We start from the raw sequence: 9,885 nt of genomic DNA, 5'->3' as shown, positions 1-9,885 counted from the left end.
CATGCAGCTAGATATGAGGTATTTGCTGGCATCTTAAGGAGAACTGAACCTCGCCTAATCTAGAGTGATCTATCAGTTCTGGGAATTGCTGCGAATATACAACTCTAGCTTGGTAGGGTTTTGTGAACCACTTTTGACTGAGTGAACTTGGAAACAGTTTATTTTGTCAGTAAGAACTAACAGAATTTCCAGCTGAAATAAATCTTCCGAATTTAATTTGAGGAATGGAAAAGTGGCACTTGGACTTCACTGTAGCTGTGCCGTTGGGACGTCTATGGCTGTGGAGAAAAGGACAGGTTCTGTGTTTGTCGATGAAGGAATTATTTAAAAGGATCGTGTTTTGGGGCTGCACGTGTGTGGTGCAACGTGTTAGATATCACTACATTGAAAATTTTGCGGGTGTATCTCAATCAACGTTGATGGCTGAGGCAGTGTAGGAGGGCAAGGTCAAGGCCAGCTAGATAGAGTTTTCCTGAAGGTGCGACTCAGTGCTTATTCTTCCGGCTGCTCTTCGAAGATTCCATTGCCTAGTCAGAGCGCCACACCTCTCTAAGGATTATACTACAGACGTTAACCGAGAGTCTGAAGAGTCATATCAAAGGAAAGGAGAGGGTGGAAGATTTTTCTGATTGTCTTTGCACTTCCTAACATCCTGCAGAGGTGGTATTCTCTTGTTTGGCTTGCAATTAAGCAGTACGTAGGAAGTATAATATTCCCAAAATTGGATAGAAGTGAAGTCCTGGGAACGAGGAACGACTTTCGTATTGTACATGCAGGTTTGGTAAAAGGCAGCAATGGGTATGCTTGCTCGCATCTACAGACTTCGGCTGAGATGTAGCCATTCATACGTTTTATTCTTTCTCTGTGTGATTACAGTGCCTAATTCTCCTTCGGAAAAGTGGCTTGACCTAGAAATTTACAGAAAGGCGTCGTGGAGAAATCTGTGGTGCGGACTGATGGTTCAGGCAATAGGTAAGTACTTATTGCCTACCTATAAGGATGATACTTGCTGGCATTCTGAAGGAAACATGAGCACTATGTCAACCACGGTAATGTGGCGATTCTGGAGATTGTTGCAAATGTATGACTCTGGTGAGGTAGAGTCAAGTAAAACAGTTTTGAGTGAGTAGACTTAGACACTGATTAACTTGTCTGTCTGCCTAACTGAAGAAAAGATTTGGAAAATCATTTGACAGCTAAAAAAGTATCAAATTTACTGTTCTGATGTGTATTGGTATGTCTGGTCTGTGGAGAAGGGGCGAGGTTCTGTACTGCTGTGCCGGAATGAATTAAAGGGATGTGTGACAAGTACAAATTGCAAAATGTCATCACAATGCATCCTTTACAAATGCTTGACAGCCAAAGTTTCTCACTGAGAAAGAGTAGTCAGAACGCAGCCGTCAGACGGGAAAGAGCAGGCCTGCAAGGATGAGTATTCAAAATGGAGTGACTCTGTCATCATTTTTCTTGCTGCTCTGCAAGGTCTCCCTTGTCGTATTAGAGAATCACACCTTTGCAAATATTCGTTCCAACGCTGAATAGAGTTTGCAGAACTTGTCAAAGGAAACATATGGGGCAAGAATTGCATGGTTTTATTTGCAGTTTCTGCATCCTGTTGAGGCGCTATTTTCTTGTTTTGTTCGCTTTTACTATTTGGACATGAACTGTAATCGTCTCTGAGGACCACAGCCTTGTGGTTTGCAGGCCTGTGTGCCTCAAATGACCTGGAGAGGTATGTTGGTTGGAGTCAGCGTTATGCTTTGGCTGTTGGTAGAGTCATGCATGCCAAGCAGGTCAAAGGGTAGAGGGCAGACTAAGACAGGTCTACCTGTCCTCCAAGTTCGTGGTTCACCTCGGAGCTAACAATCCTGAATGGTAGAACAAAATTGTCTGAACTGTAACATTCCCCAAATTGGATTGGCGAACTCCTGGCAAAGGGAAATGCCTCCCCCAATCTACATACCGGTATTGGTTAAAAAAAACAACAACAATAGGTATGTTTCTCAGCTTCATCAGTTGAAGGCTGAGGTGCAGCCATTCACACCCCTTATTCAACTCTTTTAACATGGATACAGCAATGGCTCAATGGCCCAAGGCAAAGACCAGTTCTTTTTACATTATGTCAATTATTTCGATGATGCAATTGATGGCTGCTTCCAGATTTACAGATGATACGAAGATAGGTGGAGGGACAGGCAGTTTTGAGGAAGTAGAAATGCTACCGAAATATTTGACCGATTGGGAGAATAGGCAAAGAGGCAGCGGATGGAGTACACTGTTGGGAAGTGTATGATCATGCACTTTGGTATAAAAAATGAAAGAGTAGACCATTGTGTAAACGGAGAGAAAATAAAACCGAGGCGCAAAGGGGAATCTTTGTGCAGGCCTCTAACGAGACTGTGTGAGGAAGGCAAATACGATGTTGGCTTTCATTTCAAGAGGACTGGAATATAAAAGGAAGGATGTAATGTTGAGACTTTATAATGAGGTTTTATTCGGAGTATTCTGAGCAGTTTTGAGCCACATGTTAGAAAGAAATTGCTGAAACTGGAGAGGGTTGAAAGGCGGTTCATGAAAAGATTTTAGGGTTGCATGACACGACAAATGAAGAGTATTTCATGGTTTAGGCTTGTGTTCACCAGAATTCAGGTGAATTCGGGGCGACCTCATTGAAAATTATTGAATGTTGAACGGCTTCAACAGAGTGGACATGGAGAGCATGTTCCCTTCGGTGGGAAAGTGTAAGACCTGAAGATGCAGCCTCAGATTAGCTGGCCGACATTTTAGATCAGGTATGAGGAGGGATTTCTTTAGTCAGAGAGGGATGAATCTGAGGAATTATATGACACAAGGAGCAGCGAAGGTCAAAACTTTATGCATATCTAAGGCAGAGATTGATAGACTGATGATTGATCATGTCAAAAAGGATACGTGGGGGAGGCAGAAGACTGGGGCTGAGAGGATAATTGGATCAGCCATGATGAAATGGTGGTGAAGACTCAATGGGGCAATTGTTCTAATTCTGCTCCCACATCTTATGGTTTTATGGTTTTATTCTCTTTCTTTGCAATTGCAGTTGTTGAGCAGCTGAGATTCCCTCAGAGAGGTTGCCTGACCTGTCTTTTTACAGATTGGAGTCGAAATCCTTGTACCTGTGCAGATGATCCGCTGTTTCCTTTACATTATAACAGTTTATTTGTGTTCTCTCTTGAATTTTCTACTTTCTTCTTCTCAATGCTGAGCTGAGTCTGTTTCTGTGGTGGGTGCAGAAATAGAAGGTAATGGCAGAGAAATCTGTACAGGGCACAGGTGGGTCGAGGTGGTGTTTGTCGGCATTCTGCAAGGGAACTGAGCCTCACCTGAACAGTCATCTGGCAATTCTTGACGTTGCTGAGAATGTACGACTCTGACTTGGTAGGGTTACCTGCAACGTGTGTTGGCGTGTTGCCAAATAGTTAAGCCGTTCGTCTCTTCTAGTTACCTGAAGGTCGCGAGTTGGAGCCTTGGCGGAAGCTTGAGTGCGACTGACTGCTTGCGTCAGTGGTCTTGGAAACCTGTTCAGTATGGCCTTTCCAACTAAAGAAAATCTTTGGAACAACAGATGAGGAATGGTAAAGAGGCAGATAGACTGCACTGCAAACGTGTATTGTAATATCTGTGATTGTGGAAAAAGGGCAAGGTCCTGCAGTTATTGATGTCTGAATGATATAAACGGGTCAGGCTTTCCGACAGCACGTTGGTGGTGCAAGGTGCAAAATATGATCACAATACACACTTTGCAGTTATATCACCATTAAAGTCAATGAGTGAGGCATTGTAGGCAGCAAAAATGACTGACGGAGGGGACAGACAAAACCAGGTATGGAGAGCTTTCCTCACGGAGAGATCAGTGTTCATTTCTCTAGCTGTTCTGTAAAGTCTCCTTTGAATTGTTGGATGGTGAAACCTCTGAAAGATTCTTCAGACATTGACTTGAGTCTGGAAAGGTTATCAGAGATACATAGAAAACCTACAGAACAATACAGTCCCTTCGGCCCACAAAGTTGTCCCAATCATGTCCCTATCCTAAAAATGAATAGGCCTACATATAACCCTCTATTTCACTAATCTCCATGTACCTATCTGATAGTCTCTTAAAAGACCCTATCGTATCCGCCTCCACCACCGTTGCCGGCAGCCCATTCCACGCACTCACCGATCTATGAGTAAAAAGCTTACCCGTGACATCTCCTCTGTACTCCCTAGTACCTTTAAACCGTGTACTCCTGTGGCAACCATTTTTGGGCTGGGAAAAAGCCGCTGACTAAACACAAGATTAATGCGTTTCATCACCTTATACACCTATATCAGGTCACCTGTCATCCCCCGTCTCTCCAAAGAGAAAATGCGGAGTTCACTCAACCTATTCTCATACGACATGCGCCCAAATCCATGCAACATCCTTGTAAATCTCCTCTGCACCCTTTCTATTGCTGACACATACTTCCTGTAGTGAACCAACCAGAACTGAGCACAATATTCCAACTGGGGCCTGACCAGGCATATACCTGCAACATTACCTCTCGGCTCCTAAATTCAATTCCACGATTGACGAAGGCCAATACATTGTACCCCATCTTAACCACATTGTCAACCTGCGCAGCTGCTTTGAGCGTTCTATGGACTTGGACACCAAGATCACTCTGACTCTCCACTCTGCTAAGAGTCTTATCATTAATCCTATTTTCTGACATTGTATTTGACCTTGCAAGCGAACCGCTTCATACTTATTTGGGTTGAACTCCATCTGCCACTTCTCAGCCCAGTTTTGCATGCTATAAATTTGCTGCTGTAACCTCTGACAGCCCTTCACACTATCCACAACACCTGCAAATTTGTTTCATCAGCAAACCTCCGAACCCATCCCTGCACTTCCTCATCCAGGTCATTTATAAAAATCAGAAGGGTAAGGGTCCCAGAACGGATCATTGAGGCACCCCACTTGTGACCGACCTCCATGCAGAAAATGACCTGTCTACAACCACTCTTTACCTTCTTTGGGCAAGCCAGTTCTGGATCCACAAAGCAATGTCCTTCGGATCCCATGCCACTTTAAATTCTCAATAATCCTTGCATAGGGTACCTTATAAAATGCCTTGCTGAAATCCATATACACTACATCTACTCCTCTTACTTGATCACATACTCAATGTATATGCTCACATACTCAAAAAGTTCAATCAGGCTCGTAAGGCATGGCCTACCCTTGACAAAGCCATGCTGATTACCCCTAAACATATTATATCTCTCCAAATGTTCATAAATCCTGCTTGTCAGGATCTTCTCCATCAACTTGTCAAGCACTGAGGTAAAATCACTGGTCTATAATTTTCTGGGCTATCTCTACTCCCTTTCTCGAATAAAGGAATAAAATCCCCAACCCTCCAATCCTCCGAACCTCTACTGTCCCCATTTACGATTCAAAGATCATTGCCAGAGGCTCAGCAATCTCTTCTCTCGTCTCCCACAGAAGCCACGGGTACATCTCAGCCGCTCCCAGCGACTTATCCATCGATGCTTTCCAAAACCTCCAGCGCATCCTCATAATCTCTACATGCTCAAGCTCTTCAGTCTGCTGCAAGTCATCACTACAATCATCAATATCCTTTTCCATAATGAATACTGAAGTAAAGTATTCATGAAGTACCTCTGCTATTTCCTCCGTTTCCATACAGACTTTCCCACTGTCATACTTCATAGGTCCTATTTTTTTACGTCTTATCCTCTTGCTCTTCACATGCTTGTAGAATGCCTTGTTTTCCCTTAATCCTGCCCGCCAAGGCCTTTTCATGGCTCCCTTTAGCTCTCCTAATTTCATTCTTAAGCTCCTTCGTATTTGGGTTATAATCTTCTAGATCTCTAACTTTACATAGCTCAGTAAGCTTTGTAAGCTTTTCTTTTCTTCTTGACTAGATTTATTACAGCCTTTGTACACCACAATTCCTGTACCCTATCATAACTTCCTTGTCTCATTGGAAAGTACCTATACAGAAATCCGCACAAATACAGCGTGAATATTTGCCACATTCCTTCGGTACTTTTTCCTGAGAACATCTGTTTCCAGTTGAACCCTGATAGTTTCCTGCCTGATAGCCTCAGAATTCCCCTTACTCAAATTAAACGCTTTTCTAACTTGTCTGTTCCTATCTCTCTCCAATACTATTGTAAATGAGAGAGTATTATGATCACTATCTACAAAATGTTCTCCCACTGAGAGATCTGACACCTGACTAGGTTCATTTCCCAAAACCAAATCAAGTACAGCCTCTCCTCTTGTAGGCTTATCTACATATTGTGTCAAAAAATCTTTCTGCAGACACTTAACAAAGTCCACCCTATCTAAACTCCTTGCTCTAGGTAGATGCCAATCGATAGGATTGTAGGTAGGATTTAAGCCTCCCTGGTCAATACCTGTGGAGGAGGGGGAACTGCGCAGGCGCGAGTGACGTCAGCGTCGAGCGCGCACTTTAAAAGGCTGGACTTCTTTTCAGAGCGGGCAGCGGAGTCCGTGGAAGCAGAGTCCTGGGCTTTGGCTTAGTGGGCTTGTGTGATTGCTCGCTGAGGGGAAGAAGGTAAGGTCGCTAGGTGCTTTTTAGACTTATTCTATTAATCCATTCCAGGTATGGGGGAGACAGTCAGAGCAGTGGTGTGCTCCGTATGCAGTATGTGGGAGGTCAGGGTCAACACAGTTGGATCATTCGGGAGGTGGAGGCAGAGATAGATTGAGTTATCAGGAGGTAGTCACACCAAAAAACCAAGTAGGCAGATGGGTGACGGTCCAGAGAGGCAGGGGGAGCAGGCAGAGAGAGCAGAGCACCCCTGCGGCCATTCCCATTAACAATAAGTATACCGTACTGGATACTGTTGATGGGGATGACCTACCAGGAATGAGTTGTAGTGGTCCTGCCTCTGGCACAGAGGTTGAACCCTCAACTAGAAAGGGGAGGAGGGAAGAGAAGAGAGCGATAGTTTTAGGGGACTCTATAGCTAGGGGGGCAGATAGGAGATTTTGTGGGGCAGATCGGGAGTCTCGGATGGTATGTTGCCTCCCTGGTGCCAGGGTCCGGAACATCTCAGATCGAGTGCAGGCTATTCTTGAGAGTGAGGGCATGAACCCAGATGTAGTGGTCCATGTAGGGACCAATGATGTAGGTAAGGTGAGTGAGGGGGTCCTGCTTAGAGAGTTCAGGGAGTTAGGAGTGAAGCTGAAAGGCAGGACCTCCAGGGTGACAATCTCGGGATTGCTACCTGTGCCACGTGCGAGTGATGCGAAGAATAGAATGATTATGCACATTAATACGAGGCTGAGAGAATGGTGCAGGTAGGAAGGGTTCAGGTTTTTGGATAATTGGTCTTTGTTCCAGGGACATTGGGATCTGTTTCGAAGGGATGGTCTACATCTGAACCGGAGGTACTAACATTCTTGCAGGAGTATTTGCCAGTGCTGCTCGGGGGGGTTTAAACTAGATGTGCAAGGGGAAGGGATCCAGATCCAGAGGGTTGGTCAGAAGGTGCATGGGGTTAAATGTGTACAAGGTTTGGGTGATCTTGAGAAGGTCATCAAAATTCAGGGTGCAATTTGCCCGATGGAAGTTCAAGGAGCTGGGTTAGGTACAGTAGACAGTGGTTTAAACAAAGAGAGGAGGAATGGGCTAAGAATTCTATACTTGAATGCGCGTAGTGTCAGAAATAAGACAGATGAGCTTGAAGCTCAGATGAAAATGGGGAACTACGATATTGTTGGGATAACGGAGACATGGCTGCAAGGGGATCAGGCCTGGGAATTGAGTGTACCAGGGTATACGTGCTATCGTAGAGACAGAAATATGGGAAGAGGAGGTGGGGTGGCCCTGTTGGTGAGAAATGAGATTCAGCCCTTAGCAAGAGGTGACTTGGGAACAGGGGAAGTAGAGTCTGTGTGGATTGAGCTGAGGAACAGTAAGGGTAAAAAAGACCCTAATGGGTGTTGTCTACAGGCCCCCAAACAGTAGCGTGGATATTGGGTACAAGTTGATTAGGGAGTTAACAATGGCATGTGCTAAAGGTAATGTAGTCGTTATGGGAGATTTCAACATGCAGGTGGACTGGGAGAATCAGGTAGGTGCTGGACCCCAGGATAGGGAGTTTGTGGAGTGTCTAAGGAATGTATTTTTGGAACAGCTTGTGCTTGAGCCAACCAGGAACGAGGCTATTTTGGACTTGGTGATGTGTAATGCACAGGAATTGATAAGTGATTTTGAAGTAAAGGAGCCATTAGGAAGTAGTGATCATAACATGATAAGTTTTTATCTACAATTTGAGAGGGATAAGGGCAGATCAGAGGTGTCAGTGTTGCAATTAAATAAAGGAGACTACGGAGCCATGAGGGAAGAGCTGGTCAAAGTTAAATGGGTGGATGCCCTGGCAGGAAAGACAGTGGATCAGCAGTGGCAGATATTCTTGGGCATAATACAAAAGATGCAAATGCAGTTCATTCCAATGAGAACGAAGGATTCAAAGAGGGGGAAGGGGCCACAGTGGTTGACAAAGGAAGTCAGAGATTGTATAGCATTAAAGAAAAAGAAGTATGATAGGGCTAAGATGAGTGGGAATACGGATGATTGGGAAAGTTTTAAGGATCAGCAGATCTTAACTAAAAAAAGCAATACGGAGAGAAAAAATCAGGTATGAGCTCAGTCTAGCCAGGAATATAAAAGGGGATAGCAAAAGCTTTTTTAGCTATGAGAAGAGAAAGAAGATAGTTAAGAACAATGTTGGCCCCTTGAAGAATGAATTGGGAGAAATTGTTATGGGAAACAGGGAAATGGCAACAGAATTTAATGCGTACTTTAGATCTGTCTTCACCAGGGAGGACACAAGCAATCTCCCAGATGTATGGATGGGCCAGGGTCATAAGATATCAGAGGAATTGAGACAGATTGACATTAGGAAAGAAACTGTGATGAGTAGACTGGTAGGACTGAAGGCTAATAAATCCCTGGGTCCAGATGGTCTGCATCCGAGGGTTCTAAAAGAGGCGGCTCAGGGAATTGCGGATGCATTGGTAATCATTTTCCAATGTTCCTTAGATTCAGGATCAGTTCCTGAAGATTGGAGAGTGGCTAATGTTGTCCCACTTTTCAAGAAGGGAGGGAAGGAGAAAACGGAGAACTATCGCCCTGTTAGCCTAACGTCAGTCGTGGGGAAGATGCTTGAGTCTATTATTAAGGACGATATAGAGGCACATCTAGATGGCAGAAATAGGATTAGGCCGAGCCAGCATGGATTTACCAAGGGCAAATCATGCTTGACTAATCTGTTGGAGTTTTTTGAGGGTGTAACAAGGATGTAAGACGAGGGTAAGCCAGTAGATGTTGTGTACCTAGATTTTCAGAAGGTATTCGATAAGGTGCCACATAGGAGATTGGTGAGTAAAATCAGAGCTCATGGCATTGGGGGCAGGGTTTCAACATGGATAGAAAACTGGTTGGCAGATAGAAAGCAAAGGGTAGCAGTGAATGGGTGTTTCTCAGACTGGCTGGAGGTGACTAGTGGGGTACCACAGGGCTCTGTATTGGGACCACAGCTCTTTACGATTTATGTCAATGATTTAGATGAGGGCATTGAAAACTATATCAGCAAGTTTGCTGACGATACTAAACTGGGTGGCAGTGTGACATGCGAAGGGGACGTTAGCAGAATACAGGGAGACTTGGATAGGCTGAGTGAGTGGGCAGATACTTGGCAGATGTCATTCAATGTGAATAAGTGTGAAGTTATCCACTTTGGAAGCTGGAACAAGAGGGCAGAGTATTGTCTGAAGGGTGTCGAGTTAGGTAAGGGAGAAATGCAAAGAGACCTCGGAGT

This window comes from Hypanus sabinus, chromosome 24, assembly GCF_030144855.1.
Source record: "Hypanus sabinus isolate sHypSab1 chromosome 24, sHypSab1.hap1, whole genome shotgun sequence".
Lineage (NCBI taxonomy): Eukaryota > Metazoa > Chordata > Chondrichthyes > Myliobatiformes > Dasyatidae > Hypanus > Hypanus sabinus.
This window is presented reverse-complemented; position numbering follows the sequence as displayed.